Source organism: Falco punctatus, assembly GCF_963210335.1.
Source record: "Falco punctatus genome assembly, chromosome: 4".
NCBI classification, from domain to species: domain Eukaryota; kingdom Metazoa; phylum Chordata; class Aves; order Falconiformes; family Falconidae; genus Falco; species Falco punctatus.
This window is the reverse complement of record NC_137583.1, coordinates 83,715,391-83,730,243: the sequence shown is the minus strand read 5'-3', so window position 1 is coordinate 83,730,243 and position 14,853 is coordinate 83,715,391. Positions and strand designations below refer to the sequence as shown.

At 39.2% G+C, this 14,853-nt stretch overlaps 1 protein-coding gene and 1 long non-coding RNA gene across 4 annotated transcripts in view; one reads left to right on the top strand and one right to left on the bottom strand.

Moving 5' to 3' along the window:
• Window positions 1-14,853, bottom strand: part of HDAC9 (histone deacetylase 9) — a 482,690-nt gene that overhangs the window by 168,648 nt on the left and 299,189 nt on the right. The gene's annotated exons all lie outside the window — the stretch shown is intronic.
• Window positions 1-14,853, top strand: part of LOC308062440 — a 47,989-nt gene that overhangs the window by 20,528 nt on the left and 12,608 nt on the right. The window contains exon 2 of one of the 3 annotated variants that reach the window (XR_013927588.1): window positions 14,611-14,721. The exons of 1 other annotated variant lie outside the window; for it this stretch is intronic. This is a non-coding gene — a long non-coding RNA (uncharacterized lncRNA). Of the gene's footprint in view, window positions 1-11,838; window positions 14,722-14,853 lie in introns of those variants that run through there. One more of the 3 variants, XR_013927589.1, reaches the window with a different exon arrangement.

The following is a 14,853-nucleotide window of genomic DNA, read 5'->3' as shown; positions in this document are numbered from 1 at the left end:
AGAGGTTTCTGCTGAATCCCTCCTACAGCTCCGGTGCCAGTGCAAGGAGTTCACCAGGACCCAGTTAAACTCGAATACCAATTAATACCAGCTGCTTTGCTCTGCAGGGTGGACAGGACCTACTAGGAACTGGAAATCTGTAACCAGGAAATAAGCTAGAAAGAACAATTCTGTACCAGTAGGGGCAAAGGCTGCAAGCTGTAACAGGTCTTTTCCATCTCTAATTTCTACATATTTAATTTATATATAGGGCACTGAAAACTTAAATTGTAGCAAACTTTGGTCACTATCCACAAGAGACCAATTTGATCCAGTGACCCAAAGGCGAAAGGTTCTGTATTCCATTAGCAAACCCCTACAAATGCAGCCTCTCACTGAGGTTTTTATATCGATAACTAAATACCATGAACCTTTACAAGCTATGTAGTAACGTTTTCATTCTCCTAATTCTAAGTCTTTCCACAAGCCAGGGGAAATTCAAGTTTGTCTTAGAGATTAAAAAAAAAGAACTTCTTCCATGCTTTGTTGTTAAATATTTAGGAATACAACTATTTTTTAAAGAGGGGGAGAAGGAAAGCAAGTTGGATTATGTCTCGGTGTGTTTAGGAGTGTCTAAAAGGCATTGCCCTAGGAGAACACATTAGGCACCACTCCTACACTGCTTTTCCCACCCTCTCCTGTGACTGATTGTGAGAGCAAATTCTTCTCTCCCCCTTACTGGCAATTTTACATCTTCTACTCTATTACCCACTGGAATGTCCCTTGGAATTCCACCCAGGATACAGAAGTTAACAGTCTTGATCTTGATACTAGTGAAACTTGTAAGCAAGATAAAAGTATTCCCGCACATATTTTTTGAGCATGCATAAAAATGTGGTGTACAGGCTAAGAAGATATGTCATTTAACTTCTATTAATGGTAAAAATGTGGAAATAACCAAAAATAAGTTACATAAAATAGCAGTTGGAGGTCAGTATTCATGTCAGAGGTGGTCTTGTTCTATTTCTTTTTTCTTTTTTCCTTTACCTACAAGCCAAACACCACTAAGCCAGAAACCACCGACCAGTACAGTCTCACAGTAACAAGATATTAATAGCCCATGGAAAAATCAACATATAATTTTATGGTACTTACTACAGTCCTCGTATCTTTTTGTTTTTTTCTTAGTTCTGACCTAACTAACATGAGAAAAGGCAGCAGTGATATGCAAAAATGTGTGCTCGTTTTAATTTGTAATATATTCAAAATATTGATGGTAATTTTTCATATATGGTATGTTTTTAAGAAACCCTCACTTCAGTCTTTTATTACAGAAAGCTAGGAGATTTACATACAAATTCTAACGGGGTTTTTTATTATTATTATTTAAACAAACCTATCATCCTTTAATACACACAATAATCTTCAGAGCCTATAAAGTAACTTTGGGATTGTGACACATCTCCTATCTCCTGAGGGGTCTGTCTATGGGCCTGCTATCTCCAATATTACTTACATAGGCTCCTTTCACACCAGCATTTTTTTGTTGTTGATTTTGCAAACATAAGTAAATCAACAAACATTTTCATTAGATAGCAGAGAATGCACTTGCATTATTTGCATGGACCTTTGAGGAAGTCGCCCACATACTTACAGGCAAGTAGGCATGTTCATAATAGGTGCCTAAACACTTTAGTGATTTTTCTTAAAATGATTTCACAGAAGTTCCTATATGTTGTAATGGTCAATGACAAGAACCGGGTTGAAACGTGTTTAATGCCTAACTTGCCCTTCATTTCTACACATGCTGTATTTTTCCTTGCCACATCTTTTGCTGTTGTCCTGTCTTGTGCAGATTCCCTTTGGCATCAGTGACTCGGAATTGCTTATTCCTATGTTTCCTAATTCTTTTTATGTTTCCTAATCCTCATACATGGGTTGCAGACTTTTTTTTTTTTTTAATTATACTGATCAATCTCTTGATGTCAAAATGCCGAATCCAGCAACAATAAAGGAATTTTCTGGTTAACAATTTGAAAAGACGATAATCTGCATTTGACTAGGCTGGTCTCCTTGTAAAGGTATGCAAACAGTTTAGCAAACTTTCAATCAGTGTCTCTCAGCCATTGCCTCTTGGAAGACCTGAATCTGGTTCAAAAGTGCAAACCTCTTCCCTGATTTCAGAAGTGTTAAAATAGCAGGAAAAACATCAAGTAAAAAAGAGAAGGAATACAGACAGCCCCTCCAAAACCTCTCCATCTAGCAATAAAAAGTGAGCTTGAAAGGAAGCATCCACTCAGCAGGCGGGATTTAGAGGCTAAACCACTATACTTTAACACCATTCTCATAGGCAAGCCAAGAGCTGCACTTAGCATGTGATGGTAAAGGTTTAGGTCAGAGCAGAAATGTTAGAATTTTCAAAGAACTCTGGATACTCCAAGCGATGCTGTGGAGCCTGAGATAATGTGAATGCCGACTGGGGCCGAATTGCAGGCTTGCTCCTAGGACTCCTTGGGTCTTACGGATGCTTTGCTGCTGTTTGTGTTCTGATCCTAAAACGAGATTAGACACTTGGGAAAACACTGTGTTAATCTACTCCACAGTGATTCACACTGGTCACCAGACTGGAGTGAGGTCCTGCTGAAAAGCTTTAGAACTAGGCAACAATATTGGAAGCAGAGCCAAACCAGCAGTGTTATTTCTAAGGCTGAGGGCTCTGTTCCAAAACTACTGTCTCCTCCAGCAGCTTAGTCTTCAAACGAGGTCCATTTAATATTAAAAATTACCATGTTTGGGGGATCAATAAATCTTTTTTTTTTTTTAAAGTGATAAACCACAAAGTGCCCCATGCATTGATCCACTTTGTGTCGCCATGGAGTTTGTCATCTTTTTTTCCACATACCCAAGTATTTCATTCTGCTCTCTTCTTGAAACTTGGAGGATTTGGGTTTCTCCCTCTCCCAAGATAGTTATCTTTGGCCAGTGCATCAAACAATTTATTCTAGTGAACTCCAGCCACAGAACAAATACACCACCTACCAAACCAAAGGCGCCCTCTTCAAATCGCTGTCGCTTTTGGCAGCCAGTTCCTCTCATACCATTATACCGGGAGCAAACTATAAATCTTTTGCCTTGGACACTACTCACTATCTCAGGCGTGTAAAACTGGCTATTACAACAACTTTAGTAAAATGATCAACTGCTAGAAAGGGTTTGTGCTGTAAGTATAACACATTTCACAGAGATAGTTTCAGACAGCTCCATCTTTTGTTTTTCAAAATTTAAGAGCTTCCTTGTAGCAAACTTGAAGCCGTTACTTTTTTGTATCTACTGATGTTTTTTTTCCACGTTTTTTCTCTTTTGTTTTTGTTTTGTTTGTTGTGCTTGTGTTTTTTGGTGTTTGGGTTGGTTTTTTTTTTTTGTTTTTGTTTGGGTTTTTTGCGTGTTTGTTTTTTCCTGTGTTGTCTCTTGCATCCCTTGTGAGCTAAGAAACATATCTTACCATTGTAGGAAACATTACCTCATGTGATTCTACATAAGGATGAACCTCACTATTGCTGCCTTAGGTAAAAGGTAGATTTGAAAATGCCAGACCAAATTCAAAATTTCACTCGATTGTCATAGGACACTTTTTTTCCCCCTCCTTATTGAAAATCAGACTTTCTTCTACCTCACAGGTATATGCTTAGTGTAAAATATGTTTTGAACTGCACTGCTTCATACTGTGCGTTGGAATTGAGAGTTTGATATAGTCTGTAACATGGTAGATTATTCAAATCCAAGTTTAGTACAAAAGCAAAGTTTCAGCAAGGCAGTTAAAATGATAATCCAAGTGCAGTGACTTTGGATTATATGGACAGTGTTTTCACAGCAGTTGTCAAAAGACACACTTGTGTCCCCAGCAGACATGAAGGCAGCTTCACACCAAGGGCTGTATTTGGCTGTTTTTTACCTCAGCCACTGTTTGCACTGCTACAAAATGCTTGCTCCTACTGCCACAGTAATATATGGGAGCAAGCGAGGAGGGAGGACTTTGAGTATTTGCTTATAAATAACTTCCAAGGTTGTGCAAAGCTGCACAAGTTACTTTCTGCTTCCTGAGTTTGGTTCGCATCCATTTGGTTACTCACACACTTTGTGCTTTGAGGTACTTGGGGAAAGATATATTTTTTTTTTTTCCTGCTGCCATGTCAGATCCAACTAGGAGGAATTCCTTTGCTACAGGGCAAGAGTGAAACATTATTAAGTCATAAATTATTTTCCACAAGCATAGGAGGTATAAGCAAGCTGCTTTCCTCCTAAGGCTCCCAGCTCTGAGAAAAAGAAGAGGCTAGCCCCAAAGGACTGCATTTCTTGGGGTGCTATAATTTAGCTCAAAGTCCTTTTGCCAGAAGGAGAGAAAAAAAGTGACTTAACACTTCTTTTTTATCTTTCTCCCTTCAAAAGCAACATGAAAGCTCACACTGTATGCTTTTACAATCAGACTGAGCAGGGAACCTGTCCCTGCATAGGTAGTGTATGCATCAACAGGGTATCTCTACTTCAGCAAGCTCCAGATGCAGGCCTGAAGGTAAGCTGCTTTCTTGTCTTGCCTGCTTTCGTATACTCTAGCTACCCTTCCTGGAGCTTATGCTTAACCACAGACAGAGCGGAGAGCTTTTTTGGTTCCTAAGCAGCCTTTGGAGGGGAAGGCTCAAGCATGTTCACTGGCAAATTTAAAAAACAGTAGGAAATGGGTGAAAAAGAAGCAATTCACATAAATGTTCTGTCTAAATGAAATATAAGAGTACAAGATTTGCAGGGGAAATCAAAGTCTGAAAAAGTAATTACACTTGTTTAGATTAAATAAAAGACAGCATTTTAATAAACAAACAAAGCCTCTGGCTAACGTTATTTCTCTGCCTTTCTCTTATTTTATGTTTAAAATTAGATGTATGCTCTCCTCAGATCCATAATCCCCCATAAATTAACCTGTGCAAATAACACATGCACAGGATAAAACCATATCTTTGATTTTGATTACATCTCTTATGGTTGCAATTTAGGTAGCCTTGATTCTTGCCATTGTTGTTCCTGGGGACTTAAGCACCCTTAAACTGCTGAGAAAATCTCAATTCTTACATGGATCTAGTAAAGCTGTTGGTTGTACACAGATAAGCATCTCTCTTTTTGTTGACAAATGACTTAAAAACATAATTGGGAAAATATGGTGCTGAGTCTATGGCGTATTATTGCTCTTTTATAGGGACTGTAAAAACATAATTTGGCAAATATGGTACTGGGTCTATGGAGTATTATTGCTTTTTTATAGGGACTATGGATTTACACTGTTGTAAGCTGGAAGAATTTAGTTGTGAATGGGATAAGTTTCGTCTGTAAACACTATTCCCAAATATTCAACAGAATTACAGGACACATTAACTGAACTGTTGCATAGATACAGCAAAACTGACGCTATTAAGGAATCATAATTTCTTGAAGTCTTACAAATCAGCAGTTAAACTTCTATCTCTTATGACATGCTTGTATAAAAAAATAGCTTATTCGCAGAAATACCTTGCTCAGTAATGTAGTGCTAGGTAGACACTATACGGAGTTCATATTACAGGACTGTAAAGCTTTACTACACTTTAGTAGCAGCTCTTTGCATTAAAACAGAAGAAATAATGGTAAAATAACGGGTTGTGATAGAATGTGAAATGTAACAAGAGCAGAGTATGCTTTCAAGGCAAGGAAGCTCACCCTCCCTGTTTGCATGTTCCCTTTGACAGGAATACAGAAGTACTTGGCTAATATAATAGAGAATAAGGATGTACCAACGCTTATTGCCACAGTCATGGGGGATCAGGATTAAATTAGGTGCAAAATGAAAATTATTTTTAATATTTTAAATTTAGATTACTAAACCAAAAAGTAATTCTTACTATGGCTTTGACTACGGGTAGTACACTGTCATACTATTAGACACCAGGAAGATTATAAAGACTTGTTTTAGTACAGCCAACTAAAATACTCTTTAAATGAAGTACATCACACAACGTGTATTACAGTTACAGCACATATAGAGCAAATGTGTTATAAATAATTGAGACAAATCTTAAGAAAGCAAGACGCTTGCTGATGTAGGCAAAAATGAAAGTGTATCTGAAGACACTATCCTCCTGCCCCGGTGCATGCAATTTAGTAGCATAAATGTAGCTTTGGAGGGGCTAGTTTCTAAGTAATCTGGAGCTTCTGGATTTCTGAAAATCAGGCTTTTAGAAATGTGGGATTCTTTCCACACATCCTTCTGGAAAGTTCATTCCTCCTGATTTAAAAACCGCAGCAGTAGCAGCCACCTTATGGATATGCATGATAGCCCTTCTGTGACTTTCTTCTTCTTACAGTTTGTCGCTTTTGGACCTGAGTAGTGCAGCCTGCTCTTGCCTGTCTCCTCAGCATGATATTTTCCCTTCTGCCCAGTCTTTCCAGAATCACACTGCAGAAACCAATATAGCATCCCTTTTTTTAGGGGGACCTGGGGAGGTAGGAGATGAAGGGAATGTTCTCCACAAACTCCAGCCTATTAAGTTTTTCTTGGAATTCCTCTGCTTTCTTTTAAGTAGAGCTGTCATCAACACTTGCTAAGTTACAATACCCTAAAGACTCAAATAGTGAATTATAATGCGTGTTTTCTATAAATCATGAAAAGGCACGTGCACCTTGCTTGCAATGCTTGTGTACGCCTTCACGCACACACCTAAATACCTATGTGTATATAGACATATAAAATTAATAAAACATGTATAGTGGTTAAGACGATTCCTGTATAATGTTCTTTTTGAAGTTCTTTGGTTGAGAGGCATGTAAATATATGAACTAGTATATAGGGAGATGGGACCGTATGCCCACACCTATTAAGTAAGTGGGAACTAGTGTCATCTAGTGGTTAGCTCAAAGCTGAACGGGACAGGAGTTGTAATTCAGTAAATAGTAACAAATTTTTTCATTCTTGCATTACTGTATTGTGCAACTTAGAGGGAACAACTTTTATTCATTGTATCTCATTGATACAGCTAGAAAACTGGTGTGTGTGTACACAGAAAAAGCCAGTTGAAGAACCATACACTGAAATATCAGAAATACATAAACTCTGCTTAGATGGACACTTCCCTTTTTTGCAGCCTATCCTATCCAGTGTTTCCCTCTGATGATGCAGACTTCTTGAAAGCATACTCGTAGACCTTCTGTCCATCCTCTTCCAGGCAGATTAGTGTTGAAACTTAGAGTGATTGAAGTTAATTCAGTTTCCAAAAATGTAAGAATAGCCAAGTTTTTCTACGTGTAGTTCCATCTTACAAGGAAATTACTAACTGATTAAAAGGTAGTTCTTATTCTTTCCTTTTTTGACAACATAATTATTAGAAAAAATATCCTCATATAGTCTAAAGTACTTTTAAGTATCACTGCTTGATGCAGGAAAGCATGGACTCAATTGAGCACTTGCTTACAAGTGAAGAACGTGGTGGTGTTAAGCACATAGTTAAAACTGTGTGATTAATTTCTCTGTAGATTTGGGGTTTATAATATGAATAGTGTAGTGTAATCTGTCTATCTCCTCTTAAACTTTTTGCAAAATTTGAGCTGTAATTTGCAGATATTTCTTACAGAAAAATGACTTAGTGTACTTATACCTGGATGCAACAGTATTAGTACGTTTATTTGCTATGGAATCTTAATTAGTTTCACCCACTGCAGTTTCATCTTTTAAAATGAAAGCAACAAAAATTCTACTGAAACCACTGGATGATGGGCTAACTGTATTAGAAAGGACCAGTTATAAGCAGGACTTTTCCAGCTGCCCTTACTAACAGGCAACTCTAAAATAACAGTAATGCACGTCTTAAGTTTCTGCTAACAAAGCTGATTTCTGACCAGAAGGCTAAAGTATTCTTTTTCATCTATTAAGCTCTGAAAGTGACAGTTCTTCTTCATATTCCTAATATTTCCTTTTCAGCTCACCAAGGCCAAAATGTCATCTTTTCTTGTAAAACAAAAAATCAAAGCCAAATGGTTAAAATGCAAAGTTTTGGTTAAACAAACAGTCAGTATTTCAGTGGTTTTATCTGCAGCCTGCAGAGCAACTAAACAAAGCCAAGATATTGTCCATCTCTTTGACAGACAAAGAGCCTCAGAGGTCCAGAATGACATGCCCGGGGCTGGCACGTGATTAGAGTAATTAAATTAAATAGCAGGAAACATGTTTTCCATATGCCATTGCCTGGCCACACACAAACTGTAACAGTAAATCTTTTATATTACATTGGTTCAGGGAAATGTATAACCATTTTAAAAATGCATGATGCCCACAAAAATAAAGTTAAGGGAATATAGTAGCATACTCACCAGGATCCCTGGCTTTGGTCATTGGCCTGAAATGCCAAACAAGTTCAGTCCTTATTTATTTATTATTAAAGGTGCAACTCAAAATGTCCTGAGGATGTGAATATTCAAGAAGCATTACCAGGTTTATACTGGAGGGTACTGTTGATGCGCTGATTCAGAGGAAAAAAAGAAAGTCCTCCCAGTAAAGTTAAGAGAAACATTTTGGGTATCTTACAAGCTGAGAACCTAGCATATTTCTATCACTCTTTTGCAACAGCTAGGCCCTCTAAACATGCATAAAAAAGGAATTTCAGTTTCAATTGTTTCCCACAGCAATATGAACTCAAATTTCTTTGTTTTCGTGGCCAGTTGTTAGAAAAGACCGTGTTTATCCATGCTGTAATACAGTCAGAAGAACTGTTAGTCCATGGGATCATCTGTCATCCTTGATTTTACTTGTCACTGCACTATTAAGATCAACTAGAACACTTGCTAATCTATTTCTGACTCATCTTTCAGCAGTTGATGATGCCAAATTAAATCACTTATTTCTGTTTTGTTATGGTTCTGTATAATAGGAAAAGGCTGCAAATCAGCTTGTAGGAGTTATTAATCAGTGAGGTCACAGATTTAAATGTCCAGTCCTTGAGGTTTTTAGGACATGACACATAGGAACTGCTCCGATAAATGATAAATTCTGAAGATGGCAAATTTCTCTTAACATGAAGAGAAATAAGAATTTGCAAAAAAAACATCTCACAGAAGTAAATTAAAAATGTGTATCACTGTTTTCTGGTGAAATATATACATGATTTCATAAGCATTTTAGATATTCTGTCTTCACTTTATCTATCTATGTCCCTGACCCAGAATGCTCAGATAAGAAACAACAGAAAATTCAGTGCTTCCTATTTCAGGTCTGGTACTTAACTGCAGTATTAAGTTCAATAATTGATTCAATTCAATGAAATCAAAGTACAAGCTTCCAGCTGGAAAAATAAATGTCAATTTATCTTTAAAAAGTGGTGTAACAAAAGTGATAGAACATTGATACTCTGGGCTCAATCTTTAGCAGTTCTAGTATTTCTCAAGTTATTGAAGTGAGGTGCACTGTGTAGTCACTATAATCTCCATTATTTAGGCAGGAAAACTCATGTTTAAGAGTGAATCTAAAATAGTTAAAGGAGATGACTCAGGCTGGTAGTAGCTGGCAGAGCTTTTGTTTTTTCTGTTTTAAACATTTCTTTAACTGTCTGAACTCTTCTATTCCCTGAAAGGATCACTGCAGTTCAACTTAATTAGCCCAAACTTTCTATAAAATGGGTTAAAACAATCAGTTAAAAGGCAAAGCAGTTAATCCCTTATTACCACCTTGACTTCTGAGAACAAAGATAAAAGAGAATGTTTTTTACAGTAGGGAGAAATCTGGAGCCTCTGGCTGAAGCAATGTTGTCATCCTTTGGAGGGGATGGAGCTGAGCAGCTCTCCAAGCCAAGGAAGGCTCTCAAGCCTAACTGCTTGGTGCTCTGGAAGATGTTTTACGGATGCTGCTTCACCTCCTCTGCTTGCCCTCGCCATTATGCCCCACAGCAGTCCTGGAGTGAGGAGGATGCCCCTCAGTCCATTCCCCCTGCTCTCTGGCAGGTCTTGGCCTCCAGCCACTGTCCCTTCCCTGCCAGGAGGCAACCCCACCATGGAGTGGCCGTGCATATGGGTGAAGCAGTGGTAACTAAAAGCTTGTGGCCCTTTTATGCCTTGGGATTGTTAGAAATGGGGCAAACCTGGAAAGCCTGGCAGAGGGGCTGGTACACCAGAGGACATCTGCAGGATGGTCACAGGAGGGAGAAGGGGCTGGGGAAGCTTCTGGTGAGGAATTATTTGCTGAAGGGGAGAAACACTGCAGTAGCTTTGGGCGTAACTGTTCTGATTTTGCGAAATATGTTCTTGGAAAGCAGCTCTGCCTTTGACCTTTTGGTGTTTTTCCAGTATTACTCATTTTAGGGATAGGAGCTATACGCTGTGAGAAGCCTCAATCCCTGTGAACCACCACAGTGCTTCAGTGGCACAGAGGAGATTTAGCCTATAGAGAGAACTTAGTACTAAGCATTGTATGAGTCAAGGAATACTACCTAGACCTATGAAAACATCTGAAATTCAGTCTGGTGGCTTCTGCCTATGTTAAAAAAAGTGATTCAGTTTTGCCATCAGTGATTTTGATGAATTACTGAGACCAAAGGACTGGGACAATTTTGTTTCTCTGTCCTGTTTCCTATTCCTCATTCCAAAGACCTGCTATAAGCTCTGCTGACCACCTCCAGCACAGCACTTCTCAGAAGATACGCAACACAGGGATTGAGTATAGCAGCAGTAGTGACCGGTGGCTGTTTGCTGCTGATGCAACAGTACTGTATAGTGATCTGTGGAGAAGGCAATAGCCAAGGAGTGGTTCTGCTTTTTTGGTAGGGGTCAAGTTGTGAGACAGTATTTTCCAGCTTCTTATTTTGCAGAGTACCTCAGCTGTGTAGTCAGCTGCATGGCTTGAATCTCCTTGTTTTGTTAGGCTCAGGCTCTTAGTTCAATGGATGAACTTTGTAGTGTGGAAGAGCAAAATATGGATGTACTGGTTCTTCTTGACATATGTTACTGTTGCATTTACAGGATTCTGCAAGTTGAATGAATCTAAACTAGAAGAAGGACTGTGTCCTCCTTTTCTGACTTGCCAGATCCTCCTCCATTTCTAACTCCTCACCTGAAAAGTCTTTTTCCTTTTCAATACTTAGCGTACATATTAAAGCAGAAGAAAGTAAAAATGGGAAATACCAGCACTACATAAATAAGAACTTGCTATGCATCAAATATTAAGTGCCCTATCTTCTGATTTACTTAATTACTGTCTGAAGTAATCGTGCAGAAAAGCAGATACATACAGTAGAGCTGATCCTGGTAAAAAGACGTAAAGAGTTTCCAAAATTTTTTCTTCTCTAATGTACATAACCCACTTTGAGTATCTGTCTATAAGTTCATAATCAACCTTTTGCAATGACTCTGAATGCACAGGTGGCCATGACAGTAAGGAAGAGAACCAAACACTGCTTTCCTTCTATCATTGACCAGGTAAACTCACAGTATCCTTTCAGGCTTAAATGATCCACTTGGTCATGGCATCTAGGATTGGGTACCGAAAACCAATTCTATGAGGGAAACTGTGCTCTGAAACTCTCTGTGGTGACCACCTGCAGCTCACCTTCACAACTGCAGCTTCACAAATGCTGTGATCCTGTGGGTATGGCATCCCACTGCATTTTCTCGGGCCAAATGCACTTTATGCCAACCCATTTTGCAGCCTGAAAGGATCCTGCTGGTCAACGGCTGTGGGAACCGCTTGCCAATGAAAAAGAAGAGTGCGGTTAGTGGATGACTCGGGGAGCTGGGAATGAGCATTGGCTTCAGCATGCCAGCTGCAGAACTCCACCCACCCCACCCCCCCACCCCCCCCCGTCAGCTCATCCCTGATGTAGCTTCTTACTAAATTACAGATTCTTCCATGAAAGTAGAAATTGAAAATGAAACTGAGTTAATGTGCTTTGAGTCTTTTGCTTTCATTAAAAGCTGGAGGGAAAGGGCCAGAGAGGTGAAAGAAAGGATTACTTTTACAAGAGGATCCAAGCTACTGTAATAGTGACATATAATAATGCCTAACTTGAAAGCAATTGATTGACTTGGGAAAATGAGCTGCCTGCTTAGCGCATTATCCATCAACATGGATAAGTAACAGTCCCCATGCTCATTCTCAGCCCCTTGCTGCAGGAATGAATCTTGCTCCTGTTCCATTTTCCTTGCTGGTTCTGTGCTGTCTGTGTTTGTGTTCTCAAAGCCTTCCCAAGAAGGGATGGATATTCTTATGAAAAAACTTGGTCACATAGCAAAAAGGGTAATGCTGCACGTATTTTAACTGAAATCACTAGCATCCTTAGCAAGGCCTTACTACCAGCAGAAGCAGCCAAATCAGAGCTATTGAAGTCGGGTGTCCCTGGGATAAGCCTGTGGTGATAACACCTGTATTCAGCACTGCCATTTTTATCTTTCTGTCAGAAATACTAATGGAGAAGCTTTGACGCTCTCTGTATAAATTCAGTAGCTTCAGAAAACTGAAATCTATGCAGAAACTAATGGGAAACTATGACAACAGACCTGTACAGATTTAGGTAAATGTTAAGAACCAAAAAAAGCTCTAGAAAGAAAGGAAGATGTCGAGGAATGTGCTGTTGGGCTTTGGAGCCTTTGATGCCCTAAGACAAGGTGTCAAAATAGATCAAAATGGGTTAGAAATGAGGGAAACCTGATCACCACCAGTCCCTGTGTGCAGTCAGGTAGCTGAGTGATGCAGCCATGCTCTCTGATGTGTAGTAACTCTTCAGCTTCTGTTTTCAGAAGAGGAAGATCTAGGAAAGTAAGGCTTAGAGGCAGCTGGTCTCTGTAGCTATCCCTCTGCACACAGGGGGAGAACACTTCCCAACAGCACTTCTGCCCTGTGCTCCTTCTGGATCTGTTCAATAGGAATAACAATAATAAAAATCTGCAAGCTGCCACCTAAAAACTATCACAGTACCCTTCTTGATGGGAGCTAAAGGAAAAGACTAAGGAGAGGGAGGGCTGGAGGCTGAATCCTGCATGCTTCAACTGCCTTACAGAGAAACTGAGCAAAGCCTTCTTAAGCCCTTGCCATCGCTGTGTTCCTGCAATTTCATAGCTGTAATTTTCACAAGACCGTTTGCTGAGGAAATACAGGCAGTATGAACAGAAACCTCCACAGTCTCCTGGGGATCCAAAGGTCACAGTCCAGAACGTGAGAGGACACAGATTATGCACTGCTTTCTGCATTACAGCACCTATGTCTCAAAAGCATTCAGGCTGAGCTGCTCTTCCAGGATATTAGACAACAGAGCTTTATGAAGATTTAGCCATGTATTCATGTATGTATTCACTTTCATGTTTTAAGGGAAGGAAGAAAATGAAAACTTGTGTGCAAGCTCATACATGTATCTGACAGAGACGGAGAGACATTCAGCGGTCAAAACAGAATTCTTCTAAAAATGAAGCATTTAAAGAAGCAGCTTTCCAAGAACACATAATCCTCCTCAATGACAATAATAATAAAACCCCGTGCTGTCTGATACAGGAAGTGACAAATTGCCCAATTGTATGAAAGCAGTATCATCTGACTGTCAAAATGTGAAGTGATAATTACTGGGATCTGGACTTAGAGACCTTCGATTCATGCTAGTTATGTACCCCTGATTAAGTAATTTTGCCTAATGTTGCCCCAGTTGTCTCCTTACATGCCGCTTTCTCTTACAAAGGGGAGCAGTAGCAAAAGTTTCAAGGTACTATATTATAAGTATCTGACAGAGGAAAAGAAGCATAAAAAGTCTTGGATTGAAAAATAAATGCAGTATCAACATTATTCTGTGCAGGTACCAGTGAAATGAAATAATGTTATTATGTTGTAATGCCATGTGTTTGGTCAGACAATTCAGTTCTTGATTTAATCGTGTGATAAAGTAAGTATTACTGCCTTCTGTAACTGAAAGTTTACAATAGGAGATACAAACAAAAATAAGAATCTCCTTGGCGCTCATTAAGAAAGTAGGTTTGATACTTTCTGAGAAAATGGGTTATTTTCAAGTCTAACAGGGAAAGAATAACTACTTGTAATTACTCTCATCATTATTCACTTTCACATATAATTGGCATAATATATATATATATAAATAATTGTTCTTCCTGTAGCATAATTTTCAAAGACTGCAGTTAGAAACTTTATAGAGATGGACAGACCCTTAAGAGCAAAGGTGAGGGAAAGCTGGCTAAATATTCAGATGGCTCTTCCCCTTATGTAGATGAATAACAAATATTCAGAAAACAAATCCGACTACACAGCCCTCCACTCCCTTGCTCCATCCAGACAGTCTATGGCTCAAGTTTGAGCTCAGAAATCATAGGGCCAGCTTGTGTTATGTAGGGTTTGTACTGGGACTGTGCACTCACAGACTTGAGGAAAGGCAGAAAGGTGCAAGGTTAGTGCCTCTCTTACTGGCTGCACTGTTAAAGGACACAAAGTAGCCTACACTCCCCACCCCCCTCCACCCCCACCCCCCGCCAAGAAAAGTAAAATATGAATTGAGCTAGTATATACAAGATGGAAGGTTTATTTGGAAGTCTGACATTGTTTAAAACTTGCATTTCCATTTATCCCTCCCTTCACAGGACTTCTCGAGGCCAAAATGTTGTAATATTCTACCACCTCAGAAGAACCAGGTATGAAGAGGGGAACTTTTAACACCGTTTCATCCAACCAACCTCCCTTATATTTCAGAGGTATGTACTGTTAAGAGTCTAGGCTACTTCAAGGCAACTATGGAAAGTAAAGTAAAACAAACACAACAAAGGCTCCACAGCCAGATTCAAAACATCTCATTTAATCAGCTAATTAAGGCACCGAATCACTTA